General features: G+C 43.1%; 1 pseudogene; it reads right to left on the minus strand.

Annotated features, from left to right (window-relative positions):
- Positions 1-6,514: 6,514 nt before the first annotated feature.
- LOC136503565 (CSC1-like protein ERD4) lies at positions 6,515-13,321 on the minus strand (annotated as a pseudogene).
- Between the last annotated feature and the right edge of the window lie 9,272 nt (positions 13,322-22,593).

Raw genomic sequence — 22,593 nt, forward strand, 5'->3', positions numbered from 1 at the left:
TTGCTTGAAGCCGATGTACGCGGAGTCATCAACCTTGACATCAACAGATCGCTTGATTCTGCAGGCTTAACTGTCTGCCTGATGGTCGGAGCAGAACTGCTGCTATGAGGTATCTCCGGTCTAACACTGCTATCAATTTCACACAGCATGGGAATAGGTGATGTCGACCTGCTGTTTGTCCCAACCTTTGGCCTAGGCGAGGTTGGCATGGGCTGAGTAGGTGTCACCTTTTTGCTAAGCCTGGGTGAGTGTGACTGATCAGAAGGCAAAGTATGTGTCCCAGCCACTAATGATCGTTCTATGGCTTCCAAACTGGGTTAAGTATTAGTACGTTCACCACTAGTAGCTTTCTCTGGTGGATGAAGACTTTCCTGAACATGCATTGCCTTTGACATTCTTGGCCGGCCGGAGGGGTAACATACACAGCCGGTAGCTTAGCTATGTCATCTAGGCTTAGTAACTGGCTCAGTTTCCCTAGGCCTTTTTTCTCAAGTAGTGACATCGCAGTTGCCAATTGCATTGGCACAGGTCCACCTCTAGTAGGGGCATTAGATAAAGATGACGTGTTCTCTATAGTTTCCTGCTTTTTCTGAGCCTGTCCACCATCACGCCCATGATTTGCATCATCTTTTCCAGCCGCATCCTCATCCCGATCAGAGTAATCTGGATTCGGTGGAGGAATTGCTGGCTCAAAATTTGCCTCCTCCAAACTGAAAGTTACTTCATGTCCTACTTTTCCAAAAACCACATCGGTGGTAAAGGGTAAATACTCTCTGCTCATCATCCCCACCCGAATCCGGATCACACCTTTTTTCCTATAAGTGAGCATATCAACCTCTAGAGTGGCACCAATGACTGTACGAGTGCCCAAAAGCCAAGGTAATGGCGCCAAGGATGAGGGACTTTACTGACATGAACCCAAACTTCAGAAAGATGATAAGCCGGAATAGAGTCACTAGCATCCTGCCACTCTGAGATTGTCAATGTGACCCCATGCAGATTCTTCAAACAAAAATCAATATCGACTCTTCGTTTGAGTTCATCCTCAGATGGGAATTCCACCAGGAAAGAGTCATCCCCATGCATGAGGAAGCGCTTCCCAGTTCCAGTCTGCTGTGATGAATTCTGCAAGCTCTGTCTGAACTGTGGCTGAATCAATTTTCCCCCCGGTAACCTTTATCAAAGCAGTAGGAGAAGGTTTCGGGGTCTCCAATTTGTACTCAAAATCTGGTATGTGGAAAAAACCTAGCTCATTCTTAGCAAAACCTAGCATGGATGCTGTTGGTTTTGAAAGCTTAACGAGAGGGCACTTAGTTGAAATGTGGGCATTCTTCTTATTACAAATAAAACAATCTAGATCCGCCTTGCAACAATCTGCTAAATGCCCATTACACTTACAACTAAAACAATGAGGTGGTTTGACCTTTTTCGGCTTTGCAAGATCAGTGGAGACCAAAGGCTGTGGATGCGAACCTGATGCCTCCGGCTTGTCTTGCTGCTTTATTGCTCCACAGTAGCAGAAGACGCTTCAGTTCGCCCATGAGGGCGGTATTCTGCTTGCTGAAAGTGTTGCTGGTGGCCATGTTGATTCCAGTCATGGTCCGATTGGGCTCCACGACCATCTCCTCGCCCTGCTGCATTATGTCTTCCTAGATGACGGCCAACATATCCATGACCAACGCCCGATCCAGTGCCACGACCTCTCTGAGGCCGATCGAACCGGCGTGGGGGTCTGTTTTGGTGAAAATTGCGAATCGGTGGAGGGCGTGTGTAAGCAACAGAGTATAGGAAGGGAAGCACAGAATTGGAGAACGAATAGCACAGATGAATCTCAGATTTTAGAACTGAAGTGTGATTACAGAGAGGTGATATGTTTGTTCGTAGTTCATAGATGCCTCTTCCCCTCTTCCATCTGCTACTTATCCTACCAGGAAACGGCAACAGCCAACAGAGACCTACACCCACCCTGGGCCTTGGATGAGCGAGTTGGGCCGCCTTGTACGAGCACCACGCCGAGGCCCATCTTCTTGTGCAGCTTCATGGTCAGAGGTTGACTCATCAGGTGTAGCCGAAGTAGCATTGTTGACAGCGTGGAGGAGCCTCACGATTCGGTGGTGGTGGTGCACGAGCCTCCATCTCGGCGTAGGTAGGGCGAGATGGAATGACGGCGGCTCGCGTATGATCTGTCGCTAGGTTATGAGCGCTACTGGCATTTGGTGTTTTTGTGTCTATCGGAGTCACCCGCACGTGGGTCCGCCAAGGACACGATCGCACCAGATCACCTCTGGACCGACCAAAGGATTTTGCCCGCTCAACTAGGACTCGTAGATCTTGTCTCTGTTTTGCAATTGAATTTACTGCCATGCAAGACGCGGTATCCACGGCAACCCGATCGGGATTAGTTACCAATTCAGGCGGCATGAATGTGGCCAGCGTCACTGGAGCTGACGAACGAGGTTTGGGCAAGGGTCCCCTCCATGGACGAACCATCCTAGGTCGCCGGAGAGCAAACCCAGAGGAAATTTTTGTACGAGCAGGTTGATTTGCGAATGATCGAGTTTTTTCCCGATCCACAGTATCAGCCTCGTTTGAAGATTGAGAACCGGCAAAAGTCGATTGGCAAGGGAGCTGTGAGCCAGACTCCCTCCTTTGGGAAGCCGATTTGATTCCAAAAATCTTCACACAAAGTTTCCTCTGATTGTGCACAGAACTTGTTCTTGTTGACATTGAATTCGCCGGAACATTTTTCGAGAGCATAACCAGTTGCCTCGTCGGGGTTAAAACCTGCCAAAATAGCTGAATGGAAAAACTCACCGTACTCCGCCGACGTCGCAGGCGCCTCTTCATCCTCTAGCTGGTTGTCCGATGGATGTACAGAAGCTTCATCAGCGGAAGCCACCAGTCTCGATCTTGCCAGAGCGGAGATAGGCCGAGGCGTCAGGGTCAGTCGACGGCGTCGAAGCAGATCTTCGCGAATTGGATCCTCAACTGAATCACCATCCGAGTTGTGCCCTGTCTGGGGAGACAGGAACCTCGCCGGAGAACAAATCGATTTCCTGCTTCTCGGAAACGGGAGCCTGATGTGCGTCCGACATCGCGGGAGCCGTCGGAGCTGCAGTCTTCGCCACGTCCGGCATCGAGCAGGCGCGGCGTCCACCTTCCAGATCCCGCTCCCCATCCTCTGAACGGTGGGCACCTGCCCGATCCTGTCGCGACTGCACCGAGGTCGGAGCTCTGCTGCGGGCGCCGAGCAGAAAATCGCCGGACAGCGGTCCACCGGAGCTGCAGCGGGCGCCGACCGGACTGGCGAGGGGGTCGCCGCCGGAGCTGCAGCGGGAGTCGAGCAGGTCGCTGGACTGGGGAAGGAGGCCGCCGGTGGGGGACCGACGGGATCTGGAGGCTTCGCTGGGGCGCCCGGCGAGTCGCCCCCAACGGTCATCGCTAGCGTGAATACCCAAGTGTCCAGCAGCATAACTAGTGTTTGGGTACAAGTTTTATTTCCCATGGACGGAGAATCAAACGAACAGCATGAGTGCAAAGAGCCAGCAGAATAACAGGACACTGATACTGCAACTACGTACTTATACCGAATACTAGTTAGCGTGTCCGTGCGTTGCTACGGAATAACTAAATATTTTATATTAAAAACATACGAATCGCACGATAAGATAACAATACTGTTAAATTAAATACCAATATCAAAGTGACATTTAATTTAAAAAGCAAAGTTCGTGAAATTAATACCGTCACGAAGAGCGCGACGTCGAAGGCTCACGAACTCTACTGTATAGATTTTTTTTTTGATACGGCTAAGATAATATTTTATATCAGCAAAAAGAATTCTACGATATCCATTTCTTTCATGCCCCAATAAATCCATGAATAAGTTCCGCTGTATCTCCATATAATCATATACACACAGGTTCGAGTATATATACAAATAAGTTCGTACCCATGCGTTGCTACGGGATAACTAAACTTTGTACTAAAAACACACAGATCGCACGATAAGATAACAATACTGTAAAAGTATATAACCGACGTTAAAGTGACATTTAATCCAAAAAGCTAAGTTCGTGAAATTTACACAGTCACAGAGAGCGTGGCGTCACGGCTCACAAACTCTACTGTGTAGATTTTTCCGTGATGCGGCTAAGATCATTTTTTATACCGGCAGGAAGAGATTTCCGATATCCATTTTTTTCATGCGCCAACAAATCTACGAATAAGTTCCACCACATATCCATACCATCCTGTACACGGCGCTGGCAAGCGAATTAGCCACAACTTATGTAATTAGTTTTATAATTAACTCATATTTAGTCCTCCTAATTGATATCTAAAAATTCAATGTGACAGGGACTAAAGTTTAATCCTAGGATCCAAACACCCCTGACTCTCGACTCCTGTTGGCTACTCACTTACACCACCATGTCTATGTGTCTGCACGTATATACTCTAATGCCAGGACATTTAAGATGATATTTATTGTCCACCCTTTAAAAATATCATAACTTTAAGGTTGCCATTTGTGTATGTTGCAGGATTTGGATGCTTTGCACTGATCCATGAGGGTGTCCATGAGAGTCGAAATTTTTTATGCCATTATGATGTCTAAGCTTACCAATCATCCGGAGACGAACTTGATTGTTAAAATATTTTCAACACTGCTTTCATATACTCCATCTATCCCAAAATAGAATTCATTCTCGTTTACCGAGAAGTTAACTTTTTTTTACTTCGACCAATTATATATAAAAGAATATTAATATTTATAATACATAATGAGTATCATTACATGGAACATTGAATATATTTTCATAATAAACTTATTTGGAGATATAAATGTTTGACCTGCACATATCCCACAACGACTTATATTTTAGGGTAGAGGAAGTATATGCTAATGGGAGTAGTCAATTGGAAGTGGTGATGAACACAACAATACTTTCATATTATATGCTAATGGGAGCACAAAGAAACGCAGAGGAATGGACCTATATACTAATGATGGGAATATTCGTTTAGAAAATTATAGAAGGTTCACCAGTCTCACCATGTATAACCTGCATATCTTTTATTTGGCACCACTGATGTTTCCTTCCATACATGATTATTGTTTCCTTCCATGCATGATTATTATTTCCTTCCATACATGTGGCCTCAGGTGATCGATTTGTTTTCTTCAAAGCAGGCAGGGATCGCAAGGATGGTAATTTTTTTTTCTATCGCATCTTTCCTTTTCTCGCTCGCCTGTTGGACAGCGTGGGAGGTGGGATCGATCGCATGGAGTGACAAACGGACGAATCAAGGCAATTGTCGCACCAAAACGATGTCCACACTTTATTCTTTTTAGTTATAGGAGATAATGAAGGGAATCAACCAAGATCCGATAGATACCCCCACTCAGTATGAACTTCATCAACCGCTTACAATAATCGGAAATGCTTATTTCCGCGCATGCTGCGGGGACGTTTCCACGTGCACGCACAAGAAGTCAAAAAAATGCAGACCAACTCACGCGTCGCCACTGCCACCGGAGAAGAAGGCCGCGCTGTATCGCGATGGGTGACCCCGCGTCTTCTCTCTTCTTTTCTAACTCCGGCGGGCTTAGAAGAGGCTTAGGTGAGGCAGGCCAGCCAGTCGGTGAGGATGGCGAGAGGACAGCGGTAGGGTTCCATTGGCGTAGGAGGCGGTCGGATCAGGTCAGGGGTGGGGGCGCCCATGGCCCACTACTACATAACTGATAATCACCGCCGCCACTTTCACTGCCAGTTTGCTAAAAACCGGCAATATACTCATCACTGTCGGTTCGTATTACAAACCGTTGGTGAAAACTTGGCGATTATCATCGCCGGCTAGTAACACGAACCAGCAATGATAACCTATCATTACAGTCGGTTTGTGTTGCCAACCGGTAGTGATGGTCGACCTATTTTCACCGTTTTGTGGTACCAACCAGTGGTGAAAATCATTTCACTAACGGTTTGTAATACGAATTATTACGAACCGGCGGTGATATTTATGCTGCAGCACAATAAATTCATAACTTTTTTAAACAAAGTCGGATGAAAACAAGCTTTATATCATGAAATCTACAACTTTGTAGTTGATGACTTTTTTATTTCAAATTATTTACAATTCCATAATTCTGTTTTAAGGTCTTATATTTTAAAATTCAATTTTTTCGAATTATACAAACAACCTCAGATGAAAAAATGATCAAAAGCATAGTTGCAGATCTCGCTATGATCTACAACTTTGTAGTTGACAATTTTTTTATTAGCAATCATTTATGGTCTTAAATTTGTATCTGAAGTTCTAAAATTTTGAAATTCAAATTTTGCAAATAACCTCGGAGAGAAGATCCATCAAAACTTATAGTTGATAACTTTTTTTATTTGAAATCATTGGATGTCCCAACAGTATGGATGAAGTTTTGACGATTTGAAATTCAAATTTGCTAAACGACCTCGGATGGCGAAACCACCAACATCAAAGTTGTAGATCCCGATCAGAACAATAACTTTGTAGTTGATGACTTTTTTATCTGAAGTCGTTTAGGGTTCTAAATTTTTGTTTTAAAATTATGAGAAGTTAGTATTAAAGGAATATACACGTTGTACGGACACAAGTGACTTAGGGCGGAGTGGTTAGAGCAGCTACGCGTGAGGGCACAAGTCTTATGTTCAAATCCTAGCACTGCGCAACGCGTGGATTTCGCGCGAAAAATCGTGTGACTTGTCGGCAGCGCGAGGGGGAGGGGAAGAAAGAGGTCGCCGTGGAGCTCCGGCGAGACACCACCACCCCGCGGCGGGTTCGAGGAGCAGGGCCGGTAGGTGGGTGGGGCGCCCAACGGCAAGGGAGCCGCTGGCCAGGGGCGGCGGGGGTGGGAGAGGAAGGGGTTGCGAGGAGGAAGACGAACGCCAAGGAAGAAGAGGATCTGCACACACGGGTCGTAGTAGTGTCCTACAATAATAATATATAATATAACGAGACCCTATAGTGGAAGAAATAATTCCCCAAAATAGCATAGAAATTACAGTACTAACAAACCGAGTACCATAGTGTGCAACACCGAAAAGCTGTACCCCTGTAAAACTAAATGACACCTGGATCACCTGATTTTTCGCTATAAGCCACCCAAGGGCAAAGTATGCAACACCGAATGGTATAATCAAATCAAAGGTTCAATGACTGAGTAGCACAGAACGACTGTTGCGATGAGCATGTCATTTGGAACCCTGGTATTATATCCCAGATCTCCTGGATCCCATGCTGCTTTCACACCATCTCTGTCTTGCATAGGTACTTCCTTTTCAGGTGGAAAATGATGAGAGGAGCCAAGCGAGAGAGCTCAAGCCCATAGCCAACAAACAATCTGTCAACAGTCAAATATTTATGTTGTCAAGTTGCTGTCAAACTCAAAGATGTTAAGATTGAAAATTGGGCAGTAGGTAACTGAAAAAGTGAGACAAAGGAATTACTTCAGTGCGACAAATGTGAGTAAGAACGTTGCACTTCCAGGCAGGCTCTTGGCAAGCATATCCACAATCCCAGCAGGGTGATCGAGAATGGTTGTCAAAGATTTGAACAATGTGCTTCCAAGTGTATAGCCGAGGAAGACATTGAAAACGATGAAATAGAAATGTTTTCCTGATGCCGCCCTGACTGCATGGCTCTGCAAAGGGATCCCCTCTTGTTTTGAGAGAAACATAAGAAGAGTAGGTAGCAAAGCGAGGAACACAATGAATGCAATCTGGGGAAGGTAGCCTCCAAGATGGTCTTGATTTGTGGTTGGTCCACCACTACCTTCAGGAAGGGCAGCTTCTGCTTCAGGTTTTCGACAGTTGTAACAGCAGCGATAGCAGTGATAGGAAGAAAAAAACAATGAAAAAGACAATAACATAGACCACAGACTGTCTGATTTGCCTCTCATATAGATTCCTCAGAAGGTTGGACCATAGTATGGCATGGTTCAAAAGCTTCCATAACTATCCATTTATCATACACCTGAGCATGGAGAGTCTGAGATGCAGAAGCTGCGGCAGATCTGCTATTGAAGACGACAATGGCAGCCCGCTGCTGTTTCTCATGAAGGGTAGTCTTCTGTTCAGCCTCCAGTTTGGGCAGTAATTCCTTAATCTGCTCACTACAGTATTCAATTGTGTCAACCTTTTTACCAATAAGACCAAGGAATCCAGTCCTATGAGTAGGTTTTGTGCCCTCAGGATTACTTTCAGTTTTCAAGTTTGCATATACAACTTGATCAGCACGAGCAACTTTCTGCCTGTGACCTTCGATCTCTTGGTATATTTTATCAGCCTGCAATGCAATGTGATCAAAATAGAATAAACTTCTGTTTCTTTTTATGTGGGGTTATTTTTAGACATGTCTTACAAGCAGACATGAAAAACATAACAAAAGGACAACGGGGAAGCAATCCATCTCTATATCTCAAGATTCAAGAGTAGAAGTACCTTTGTGTAATCTGTCAGAAAGTGTTTGGGTGAAGTGCTCGAAAATATGAGTCTACAAAATCCTTTACAGTTTCATCTGGAAATGGTCTAGGGACATCTCTCACCAACACCGCAAACTCCTCTGGTTTAACATCTGGTGTTGATCTTGCAGTAGCTCTCAAATTTGACACATGCTTGTAGGATTTCCATAGGACAAAAATAGGTGACAAAGCGAACCCAATAGACTGACAACAGAAATGCCCACAGCCTCATACTTCCTTCCTGCGGAGGTTGTAAATGCAGAGATCAGTTGTACTGTGAATAAAGCCACATTCAAGACACTGGACACCTAATAATTGACATACCAGAACGTGGAAAGTCAGTGCTTATTGACACTTTTTTATTGCAAACACCAGTTACTGCAGACATTAATGGTCCCAAGACAATTTCAATCAAGCTTACGGTTTTCTGGGTTTCCACATCTCAGTTACATACAATTGTAATTTAAGAAAGTCTTGAGAAAAAACGATACAAGCCAGTTGTCCATGAAACTGTAACTTTCTTTTCCAAGCAGACGTAACTTTTCCTTTTTGAACAAAAGACAGGAGCTCTGTCGATCAATTAAGAAGTAGAGAATTAAAACACAACAAGTAGAGAATTAAAACACAATTAAGAAGTAGAGAATTAAAACACAACAGGCTGTGGTTAGCGGCGGGATTTGGGATTTGGGAAGGGGTTTAGTGGAGGCAAGAGTGGTTAGTGAGGCGCATTAGGGTGGGATTAAGAAGGGACGGTGGTGGCGGGGAGGGTCTCCAAGATCGGTGCCATAGCTTGTGGCACTGAGCTGTGTAACCTCTGAGGCCAAAGGCCACGATGTCGACCCGTAGGTCCAAAAACGAAAATAAGACGCCTAGGGGTCTAAATGTGAATAATTTTTTTTTAAATGGCTAAAAAAATTGAATGGCTAGTGTGAAGGTTGACTAAGACTATAGTGCTATAGGATCGAGGGAGAATGTGTTGTTGGCACAAAGATGTGCCAACACCGAGCATGCACTATGCAACCCACATTAGTGCACCTCGGTCGTGTCTTATATGGAAACCGGATGCCTACAAGGTGATGCGCCACTAGTTTTCAAACAAACTAGCGAAAAGTCGTCAAAATTCTCGCTCGGGAGGGACTCCGTCAACTCCATCAGGCCTTGTTTGATGCATATGTATTCACTTTAATCCACATGTATTGGAGTGCATTGGAATGGAACTTAGTTTAATTTTACTCCAATCCACTTCAACACATGCGGATTAAGATGAATGCATGCGCATCCAAACAAGACCTCAGGGAATCTGTGTCATGCCTGATTGGCTAACCCTGGGATCATCTATCAGAAGATGTAGAATCATCGTTGCTTAGTTAGGAAAATTTAATTTGTTTTTTTTGTTTTTTCTACATATATGCTAAGGTGAAATCTAAAGTTTCTAAACAAGAGACATGCTTAAAATTAAGTTTCAATTCAAAAGTAAATTTATTGTCTTGAAATATTTTAGATTTATTTTTAAATTTAAACTTAATTTTTGAGCTTGTGCTTTGTTAACAAACTTCGGATTTCACTTAGGGTCCGTTTGGATGTAGATATTGGGGGAGCTAGAATTGAATTGTGTTCGATACCAAAGCAGCCATGGTATTGAAATGGCCATAATTCGAATATTATTGTTTGGATGACCATTTAATTATCTTTTGGAATCCTAGCAAGTAGCTCAAATCCATTTCCTGTTTGGATCCAAAAGATGGAATTGAAACGCTGGGAAGCTCGACTGTGGCCATGGGAGGAGCTCGACCGCAGCCATGGGGAAGAACGGGAAGAAGGGGGCCTAGCCACCGACGATGGGAGGAGCTCGACGATGGGCGGATCTCGGGGGAAGAAGAGGGAGAAAAGGGCTCTGGCCACTGACGACGGGGAAGAAGGGGGCCTCGAGTCACCGACCGTGGGGAAGAGAGCTTTGTCCGCCGATCAATCGAGCATTGGCTCGCGCCGCCGCTCACGTGCCTAGGCCACACCGCCGCCCCTACACCTGGGTCGTGCCACCAACCCTGCACCTAGGTCGCGCCGCCGCTCGCGGGCCTCGCTCGCGCCGCCGCTCGCGGGCCTCGCTCGCACCGCCGCCCATGCAGCTGGCTCGCGTCGTTGCCTGCACGCCTCGCTCGCGCAATGATTTCCTAAACGGTAAACGGTCTTTACACGGTCGCCCTTCGTTTAGCGTTTAGGCTGTTTACACTGTGTTTAAACGAAGTTAAATGGTCTAAACGGTTTTGTACTTTTAAAAAAATACATATAATTATATATGTGCATGTAAAAAATCAAGTTTTCTAGCATTTATACATATTTATCCGAGTAAAAATCAATTATTTTAGTATATGTATATATTTATGCATATGAAAAGAACCAAATATTGATATTATGCATGTAACATATCAAGTGTACACATTTATAAATATAATAAACTTAAGTATATAAATTTATCCATACAAAACTAAACTAGATTTACCTCGTGTTCGCCTGAACAGCCGCTTAAACAGCTGTTTAGCCCGTTTAATGATGTTTATCTCCGTTCCGTTTAGGCCGTTTAGACCGTTTTCCCTGTTTTTGACCGTTTAAACGGTCAACCGTTTAATTTCCGTTTACCCCCTAAATAAAATAGTTTACCACCGTTTACAATTTACTGGCCGTTTAAACAGTCATTTAATCCGTTTAGGCGAAATGGGAGGGCCGCCGGCTGCGAAGTAGGAGAGGGAAAGAAGTGCGCCGTTCGCGAGGATGCGGGTGACAGATGTGACGCTCATCTCCAATTCTCCCCAATATGAAGGGTCATGGCTCGGTATTGCGGGCGAGGAGGAGCAGGTGTAGTTAATACCTCTTTGGCATTGGAGGTGATTTTTGTGGGGGATACGACCCCGGATACCCACAGCAGACTACATGGGCTACGCCGCCATGGGTAGTCTAGCCCACAAGACGAAGACTTACGGTGCACGGTACCGCTCGGCGTGTACCGCAAGACATCAAGGCCGATATCCTGAAGATGTTACGAGATCTGTTAGGATATGCTCGATCCCATGATTTCTGTAATCTGTTATTACTTACCGGTTATCTCCTAGATCTAACCGACTTGTAATCCTACCCCTGGCTATATAAGGCGGGTAGGGGATCCTCTCAAAACAGACGCAATATCATAAAATAGCCAATATCAACCAACAAACCACAGGAGTAGGGTATTACGTCGTGCAGACGGCTTGAACCTATCTCACTCTTGTGTCTTTGTTGCCTTCTTGTTCTTGATTATGCGCACCTCTGCCGATCAATCTACCTTCGTGGGATACCCCTCGGAGAACTGCCGACGATATTCCGTCGATAATTTCCAATTCCAAATTCTAAACCATCCAAACAGCAGCATTTGATGCTATCCAATGCCAATCCCAATTTTAATTCCTGAGCCTCAATGTCTATATCCAAACGCAGACTACACATATAAATAGGCGAAAATGTTTGTAGCCTAATGGTTACAAGAGCCTCAATAGCACCTTTTTTTTAGAACGAGCCTCAGTAGCACTTAAGGTTTTGGGTTTGACTCCTAGGAGTGTTTTTTTTAGAATTTAACGGCTGTTTTTTTAATAACTTCGCTTCATTGATTAAGGAGGATCATTACAACCCTATTTTGTTTAGGGTTAATCAGTAAACGCCTCAAATATAGTTGTATACGATAACATTGATTAAGAATTTAGTTTTTAAAACTACAAAAGTTATAATGCTAGATCCAAGCAGCAAAATTGGTTGCGCTTAATTTTTAACCTCTACTTAAAAAAATTTACGAAACATATTGAGTACGCAAAAACTTGTGTCATGCCATATATTTTGGCGTGACTGGCCGCATGTCACGTGACATATCCTATGTGATTATGTACATTTATACAGGTTTAGTTGAGGCGTTTTTTTAAATATTTTATTAGTAACAAAATCAATTTGGATGAGCTGAAAAAAAGTTTGTGGCACATCCTATCGGCAAACCACGAGCCGAAACCACGAGCCGATTAGTCTAATCGGCCTTCCATGTGCCGACAAGGTTCTACTCGCCAGTGCCGATTAGTACATGTACGACTTTCGTCGGCGGCCATGTCAGATTATCGGTCTGTGAGAAGCCGATATGTCCCTTGTCGGCTTCTCAATGGCCGATAGGATGCTAGATCCCATAGAGTGATTTCGTCCTTTCCTCTTTCACATAGCGATTCAGTTCAGTCCATTCAAAAAGAAAAGGTTCAGTGCATCTGGATTCCAGACAGTGATTTTCACTCGTTAAGTGTTTTCAGGACGTCGCCACCTCTCTCTCTCTAAAAAAAATACATTATAGAAAATAAATAAATAGATCACTCGTTAAGTGCACTAGAAAGACAGACGCGGCTTTGCCGCCTTTGTATTTGGCTTCTATATTCTCTAGTAACTCTTGAATTTAATCCCCATGTTAATCTCTCAATCAAAAAACAAATTATGACAGCTTGGAGATCACACGCAAGTAATTTTGTAAATAATTATTCGGTAATGCTTCGTGTAGGGCGTCCAGACGACCGGACGCTATCTTCCTAGGCTTGCGCAGCGGACCGGCCCAACAGGCAACCGACCTGCTCCCCTACTCCCCTATCTTTGTGTCCAAAAACTTCCTCACTCCGCCCGCCGCGGTGTTCACCGCAATGTCCGCCCCTCCGCCTCCCCGTCACGGCGTCCACTCGTGACCGTGCCAGGCAGCGCGAAATCCAGGCCACCTTAGATCCCCTCCCATCCAAACTTCATGCTCCGGCACCCACCCACCCTCAGCGTCATTGTCGCTATCTCACCATACCTCATCCACTGAAGCGCCTGCCGCGGCCTGCTCCTACCGCTGCTCCATGCGCCCGCCTTGCTGCTCCTGCTGTTGCTCCAACTCCACCGCCTGCCCCGCCCGACGACGGCGACAGGTGCCCCCAACGCAAGGAGAAGCGCCAGGCCCTGGCATGGAGGCCGATCCAGCCTTGCCTCCTACTACGGCTGCGGTGCCCTGATGCAGATGGTGGCGGAGGAGGCCGCAATTGGGATATGATGCATGTTGCAAGTGTGTATTTCAAATGTTTTAGATATTTTAGAGGTATATGATTCAAATGTTTCACGCGGATATTGTAAAAGTAGATTGGGATGTTGCATATGTTGCAATGGTTGTACACGTATATTGTAAGCGTCTGTCCCCAATGTTTCATATATTTTCTCACCAGTCAGCAATCTGCCTGCCGATTAGTACATGTACCATTTTTGTCGGCTACCATGTCAGCTTATAGGCCGGTGAGAGACTGATATGTCCCCTATTGGCTTCTCAATGGATTCCAAACAGTGATTTTCACTCGTTAACTGTTTTCAGGACGTCGCCACCTCTCTCTCTATAAAAAAAAATACATTGTAGAAGTGCATCTGGAACCGATCTTGTTTCAATTGTCAATACTCCTTGCCATTGCAAATAAGTTGGAACACAAGAAAAAATGCAAGCCAGCCATTTGTGTGTATGATCACGGGCTGCAAAACACTGTTCCTTGCAGTGTCTTCTTGATTTTCTAGCATCATAGAGTTCTGACCCATATGTCAAGCCCCTCTCTAGTCCAGAGGATGTGCCATTGTTCCAAGTCCATGTATCAACACTAAGCAGCAGCATGGTTTTGCTATCAATGATGAGGTATAGAAGAAATCCTGTTGTATCCAGAAGCTTCCGAGAAAACAATAGCACTGCACTTTTAAGTAACTAAAGAAATGTTCCCAGCACTCTTCATAGCTCACATAATGCAAGAATGTGACCCTACACTTGCACACTGAACAACCAAACATAATCGACCTTGATATCTCCAGAAGCGCCGTAACTGTATGACCACATTGACAAAGCTGAAGTGAAAAGTTCATTTCCATTGCCAAGGGAAGCAGGCCTCTGTTGAAGCACCAGAACACTTCCAGATGGCGGAACTGCACATTGGCTTCATTGCATAGCACTTTGAAAGTATACTAGCCACTGCTGCCCGCGCTTCGCTGCGGGTGATGCGCTTGGTATAGGAAAAATCCTGAGAAATATGGCTCATATGTCTAATATGTTTTCTCATCGTGTTGGTACGGAAGATTAGTCTCAATACTGTAAACGAACATAGAGGTTGGTTGTCATTACATGGTGCATATTCTAGGCCAGCAAATCAATGACATGTTAGTGGAAAGAAGTATTTGATGGAGTTGGGCTCAAGCAACTAACACACTTAGATTTAAAGCACAACATTGGCTAGGATTACATTATAGGTGGAAATAGCAAAAACTACAACACAAGTACTTCTCCTAACACGAGGGTTTACAAAAGAGTGAATTAGGATCCACTCCCCTTAGGCGAAACTACAACACATTTCGTGAATCTGGAATTACACGAAAGATTACACGGTGTCGAACACTAAATTACACTGGGATTTAAAGTTGCATGGTTAAGAGCAACCTAGCACAACCAAGGCTTACTCTAGAAGTCGGGATAGACGAGGGCAATGGAGAAACAACAAGATAATGATTATCCAAAACATGACGTATGACCAACAGATCCAAAAACAGGAGACTGAGAAGTCAAACATCATGAACCCTAAGACCAAACTAACCAACGGTAGACTTGAACTTCTTCAAAAACCAGATCCCTTATTCTTATATTACACCATCACCTCAGTCAGATGAAATGAGGACTGGATCTTGTAGCTCTGCTTTGGATTCAAGAAGGATGGGGATGAAGAAGAAGAGCAAGGACCAAGGGCATCTTATAGTGGCAAACAAAGATGGGGTCATCTCGCCTGATCTTATACCGCGACGCATGGCATACCGGGCATGCATCCAATTTCTCGTACTCTTTGCCACGGTACAGGATGCAGTCATTAGGACATGCATGTATCTTCTCTATTTCTAGCCCCATAGGACAGACAACTTGTTTTGCTTCGTAGGTAGTGGCGGGCAATTCATTGTACTTCGGAAGCATCTTCTTTTGGATTTTTAGTAACTCTCCAAATCCCTTGTTAGATACACTATTCTTTGCCTTCCATTGCAGCAATTCTAGTGTGGTTTCCAACTTTTTCTGCCCTGCATCACAAGTTGGGTACAACAATTTCTTGTGATCTTCTAGCATCCGCTCGAACTTGATCTTCTCCTTTTCACTTTCACATTCTCTTTGTGCGTCACGAATGACCTGAGAAAGATCATCAGCCGGCTCATCTTCTACGGCTACCTCTTCTTCAGCTTCTCCCATTGCAGTATCATTAAAGCATGCACCATCAGGAATAATATCATTGTCGTCCCATTGTTCTTCTTTACCTTCTTCCATTACAACACCGGTTTCTCCGTGCTTTGTCCAACAAATATAGTTTGGCATGAAACCCGACTTGAACAAGTGTGAATGAAGAGTCCTTGAGCAAGGATATTCCACTGTATTCTTACATATGGCACATGGACAGCACATGAAATCGTCGTGTTTATTTGCCTCGGCCGCACGTAACAAAGAATGCACGCCGTCAATGAACTCTTGGGAGCGGCGATCAGCATTATACATCCAATGATGGCTCATCTGCATTACATGACATAAATATCATATTAAAACCTAGATCATAATTAATTATTTATACAACATACGTGCCACCACAAAAGATACAAATTTATGAAAGCATCGCTACAATGTAGACAATCCTAACTACCACTAAAAGAACTAAAGCTAAAATACATTTCAGGAGCACAAGGATTTTGCGACCAATCTCAACTAAAACAGACAGATCCCCCGATTGTGCAACATCTTTGGGCTTCTTCGGCTGGATCACTGCCTCATTAGCCACCGTATCTGCCTGTTGTGCAAGATATTTTTGCACGAGTTCAACATACTCTTCCTCCCAGTAGAAGCCTGAACATCGTCCACTGCCATCCCACTGAAATTAAAACAAAAAATTAGAACTTTAATCACAACCATCATGAAAATAGGTATAAACTAACCATAATCATTAAATACGATAAAATAACTCACATTGCGATCCGGACACTTGTAGAAGATACGATCCTTGTTGGGACCCTCCTTCTTCACTCGGTACTCCATCACAATCTTCGTCTCATCACGACACTTGCCGCATGGAATGAGAGGAAGGCCCGGCCTAAGTCGCTTTGGAAACCCATGAGAGGCCGAGGACCCGGAAGCAGTTGCCATCTACTCTCTATACTTATTTTTTAATACACTATAAAATTCTCCTTTTATAAACAAATAAAATTAAGAAACTATAAAATTATCTAGATCTCTAAACAATGATATTTTTAATGGTCATTGTGTTCTCGTCTTTTACTATGGCAGGTAAGTAATTCACATGATATTTCCGCAAATTAATAGAAGAATGGGAGTGTACACACATAACAGACTACTGCGATGATATCGGGACGTGTGAATAAATAACCATCCGTACTAGTTGAACTTGCTTACGTGATCATCTCGGCGAGCATTTCTCCACCGGACGGCACCGTACTTGGTCAAGGAAGAGCTCCGATTCTACGAGGAAGGGAACACGGTCTTCCATGACCGTTGTCGCTCTCCCTCGTAGAATCAAAGCTCCTCCTTGACGTTCGTTACCGTTCGGCAGAGAACATGCTCGCCGACATGAACACGGTCCGCTAGTTCAACTAGTACGGATTTTCTATAATTTTCTAACTATTTTCTAAGTTTTTCATTTCATAAAAAGTTAAAATAAAAAGTACGGTGATTGACAGACTATTGCGACGATATTGGGACATGTGAATAAATAACCATCCGTACTAGTTGAACTTGCTTACGTGATCATCTCAGCGAGCATTTCTCCACCGGACGGCACCGTACTTGGTCAAGGAAGAGCTCCGATTCTACGAGGAAGGGAACACGGTCTCCCATGACCGTTGTCGCTCTCCCTCGTAGAATCAAAGCTCCTCCTTGATGTCCGTTACCGCTCGACAGAGAACATGCTTGCTGAGCTGAACACGGTCCGCAAGTTCAACTAGTATGGATTTTCTATAATTTTCTAACTATTTTCTAAGTTTTTATTTATATATACTACGTTTAGGTACGGTGATTGATAGACTACTGCGATGATATCGGGACATGTGAATAAATAACCATCCGTACTAGTTGACCTTGCTTACGTGATCATCTCGGCGAGCATTTCTCCACCGGACGGCACCGTACTTGGTCTTGGAAGAGCTCCGATTCTACGAGGAAGGGAATACGGTCTTCCACGACCGTTGTCGCTCTCCCTCGTAGAATCAAAGCTCCTCCTTGACGTCCATTACCGCTCGGCAGAAAACATGCTCGCCGAGCTGAACACGGTCCGCAAGTTCAACTAGTACGGATTTGCTATAATTTTCTAACTATTTTCTAAGTTTATATTTATATATACTTTAACCTTCTTTCATGTAAATATGCAAGCTTGAAGTGATTTTGAGCTCAAATTGCTTACAAATGAAAAAAAAAACCACAATAAAGAACCATAAATATATATAGTGAACAAAATGGCATAAGAAAATGGTGAAAAATGAGAGTATGAGATTGGTAACCTTTACAACTGAAGAATCGACGGAGGAATCGAAGAAATCGACGGAGGAATCGAAGAATGGATGGAGGAACAATGGAGGGAGGGAGGAAGCAAGAACACTAGTGCAGTGAGCTTCAAAATGTGCTGAGCTCGGGCTCAGGAAGGAAGAAGGAGACGGCCGATTTATAAAGGGAGAACATTTAGTCCCGGTTGGTGGATCCAACCGGGACTAAAGGTAACTTTTCAACCCCGGGCGCAGCCATGGCCCGGGAGTAGACTTTTACTCCCGGTTGGATCCACCAACCAGGAGTAAAAGTATACCTTTAGTCCCGGTTGGTGGCTCCAACTGGGACTAAAGGTCCCTGCCACCTCTGTCTGGCGCAGTAGCCGTTGGGCAGGGACCTTTAGTCCCGGTTGGAGCCTCCAACCGGGACTAAAGGTATTTCTAGTCCCGGGGGCAAAAAATTCCGGGACTAGAGCCCATTTTGGCCGAGGATCAAAGGTCTGTTCTCTACTAGTGGTCCAAATGCCCTGTCCTACATCTTTCTTTTGGGCTGCTCCCTTGCTGTTGTAATCTGGGTACAGATTCTCTTTTGTTGCGCTAGTTTTTTTAGACTTAGATTGGCTTGTTCGGAGCTTAGATTGGAGATTGAAAATTTCCTGAATAGCACAAGAGACATGTTAAGGAACTTGCTTTATGGCTTGTGCATAAATTGGATTTGACAACCCTTGTCTTTGGTCTGAGAGCTTCTGCCAATCTGCGGATCTTAAATAGCGATGGTAGAGGGAAAAAACATAATAGCACATTGTGTCCTGATTAATTCTTTTAGAGGCCAAGCAGTATGCTAGGAAGAATTTAGTCTTGTGTTTTCTTTTCTAATGAATCAAGTTAACCATAAGGTGACTTGTGTAATGCGAGTGAGAGTGCAACTCTACAAGTTTTGGTATTTGGGAATTTTGAAAATGATCCATTTACCCTACTTACATGATTCCCCTGCTAAGGCTGTATTACTGTCAGTATAAGGAAGGCCCTTGGTGTGAATCTTGTTGATAGTAGGATTGATGTGAACTGTGCATACAATGCATGCACTCAAGGAGGACGAAGGACTGATTATGAAATAGAACTTTTGCTGCTTCTATTATCCATCTAAATTGGGACGTGCAGTCATTGTGATAGTCATTTATTACCTCTGAAATAAGTCAACAAAGCAGCCTATATAATCCCTGGACGTAGGCATGTAGATTTTAATGTGACCCATTACTCAAAACAATTTGTTTGGTGTAAATACCTGCTAGGTTGACCCAGTAAGTTTTAGTTCTTCCATTGAGCTGACCTCAGGGAGCTTCAATCCATCAGCTTTGTTTGTTTCACTCCATGTTTAAATTATCAGTTCTTTTCTTGTAAGTTCAAAACAGTGGTGTTGGTTCATCCATCATTTGCACAAAGGTACTGCATTTGTTTGCATAGTTTACATGTCCTGCATGGTGACTTCTCTTGTCAGGAGATTGATCTGGATACGTTGAACGCTTTTTCTAGAATTTCTCAGTGCAATTCTAGTTGTTCTAAGAGCATAATCCCTCATCTATTTTTTGAAGTGTAAAATGCTTATTCCCTAGAATTCTAAGTTTACAGTGTGATTCTAATTGTTCTCGACCACTATGATGCTAAAAAGGAAAATTTTGCCTTTCCAGATGTAGTTCAGTTATCTGGTATAATCTTAATACTGTTCGTTCTTCCTTCTGCTAAAATACAATCGTTCATTTCTTCTATTTTTCACATACACCACAGTCCACACTATGAATGCTTTGCCAATCTGCTTGTCCTAATTAGCGATGGTAAAGGTAAAAAAATATAATAGCACATTGTGTCTAGATTAATTCTTTTAGAGGCCAAGCAGTATGCTAGGAAGAATTTAGTCTAGTGTTTTTTTTTCTAATGAATCAAGTTAATTAAGAGATCATCCTACAATTACCAAGGCCTTGATATATTTAGTATATTAAGATATTGTTGTTTTCCAGTGTTACAAGCAGGCATAATTGATTTGTTCTTTCTGATTCATTTCAGCTCCCTAGGTTCCCAGCAAGTCTTGGCATGACTGTTGTAATATAATAATGTTGTGTTTGCTGCAAACTGCAGGATTTTCACCAGTTTTACAGTCCCAAAGCTATATAGCTGTTATTCAAGTCAAATTCATAAAAGAGGTGTGATTCACTTACCACTAGTGACACATTATTTGTTCTCTCAAGCAATCCTTCTCAACATAAGACTGAATACTCTTTGTTCTGTTACCTCAGTTGAGATTTTGAGAGATCGGGCTCTAGAAGCATGGAAGTCTTGCCCATGCAAAAAACTTGTTGTAGCTATGGTAGTGACAATGTGCTGGAACATGTTTAGTGTGAAGACACACGTCATGGCAGGTATCTTTATCAACCGATGCAGTTTCCATGAAACATATCCTTTATTATTTACATGTTGTTAGGTGATACAATATTCAACCGTGCAATTATTGAGTTATATCATGCAAAATATTAAAGTTTGCAACTTCGTAAGAAACTAATTCCTGGTTAATTCAGGCTAATGTGTGGGTATAAAAATGTTGATGCTTGAAATTGTTAAATAAGATAATTTGCTTGTTTCAAAAGGCATTTGAGCTACCCTTTAGTTATGATGATTAATGTTGTTGATGGTCTAGTTAGACCAGCAGTGTCAATATGTATAGAACATTACAACAGTCCACTTGTGGTTCAAAGTGGAAATAGGGAACAAAGTGTCATTTCGGTATGTAGGAACTATATTACTGACTCACAAATCAATTGTTATTAAAAAAATAAAGACTGATGACAGCAGGCCCTTGCCACTTCACTAGAACAGTTTGCTCAACATATACACTGTGATGCCAAATTCAGCAATCTGCCAATTTTGTTGTTGTCAGTGTGTCATTTCAGAATTGCGCGACTGAAATGTTAATGATGTAGCACTGTTTATTACAAAAACACCATTCACTACTGGAAACTCGGTTTTTTCTGTGTGTACGAAAACACACAGGAAAATACGAATCCCGTCAGAAAAATATTTTTCTAGCGGTGTACCCTCAGAAAAATACCCACAGAAATATGATGACAGAAAAATTCAATTGTTCTATGTGTTCGCCGTCAGAAACAATCTTTCTGTGGGTGTTACACGCATAGAAAAACTGCGTTAGCCCAGATTAATTTTAAATATTGTGTGCGTTAATCCTCACAGAAAAAAGGAAAAACCCGACAGAAAAATGATTTTTCTGTGGGTGTTACACGCACAGAAAAATTGCGTTAGGCAGATTAAATTTAAATGTTGTGTCGGTCTCGGTTAACACACAGAAAAATAAAAGAACCACCGATAGAAAAAAAAAACCCTTAACCATGCAGCAAATATGGACTGTCCATACTGTAATTTCATCACAACATAATAGATAGCATACATATAAAGATCCAAATGTTCAGCACATTCATTAATGGCATCCGGGCTACATATAGATGATGTCCAAATGGTCCGGCATCAATACATTCAAAAGCATTACCATCTCATCTCAACAGTTTAAGTCTCAGTCAAGTTGAGTAAAGTACAAGCATGCATCATTGAGTCATATTATAGCTAAAACTAAAACTAAAGCTAAAACTAAAGCTAACACAACCATCACATTATCGATGCATGATCGCCATTGTTGTCGGAACCTTGATTGTTGTCAAGGTTTGCAGCATGAAGATCCCCATTGGTGTGGCTGTAACATTGAACCAGTATAAGCAATCAATAGTCAGGATAAGTTAAATGGCCTGCTTGTGATAATACTTACAGCATGAGCGCCCATTGGTGGAAATCCAGCTGACTTAGGGATGGATCCAACAAGCGGACCATTGGTAGGTGGAGGTGCTCTTGCTCCATTGGTAGGAGCAGCACAAGAGTGATCAGTAAAGAGTGTCTTGATGTCAGGGTTTGGTCTGGGGTTCTTACAGAGCTGATGTTGCCAGTTCAGACTGAAAGGCATTAGAAAGAAAGAAATAAAGTCCAGTTAGCCTCACCTTTTACATGCACGAAATGTGCTTCTGGAAGCACTGTTAGACTTGTAGGCATAACAAGTAGAGAAATCCCAATTGTTGCATGTATGGATACGACCTTACAATAAGGGGAAAAAAGGATGGTAAAGTACAAGCATGCATCATTGAGTAAAGTACAATAAGGAAAAAGTCTCTGCCAATTGATAATGATTTACAATGTTCTGAGGGTTAATTGATATGTTTTTTTCTGTCCATTACAGTTTTACAAAATCTGCATGCATGTAATGCTTAACACTTTCCCCTATACGACTGAAATCAAAATCTAGGCACCCAGTTGACATGTGCATGCAGTAAGATAGTGTCGGTTGGTAAATGTAATTGGATCAAGCATGAGCAGGGGCGTGTACCTCAATTATATCAAGATGAGATAGCATTCTTTTTTATTAAAGAGAAAATGAGATAACATTTTGGCTAATTATATCAAGAAAAGATAACATTCTT

This window comes from Miscanthus floridulus, chromosome 14, assembly GCF_019320115.1.
Source record: "Miscanthus floridulus cultivar M001 chromosome 14, ASM1932011v1, whole genome shotgun sequence".
In the NCBI taxonomy this organism is placed as follows: domain Eukaryota; kingdom Viridiplantae; phylum Streptophyta; class Magnoliopsida; order Poales; family Poaceae; genus Miscanthus; species Miscanthus floridulus.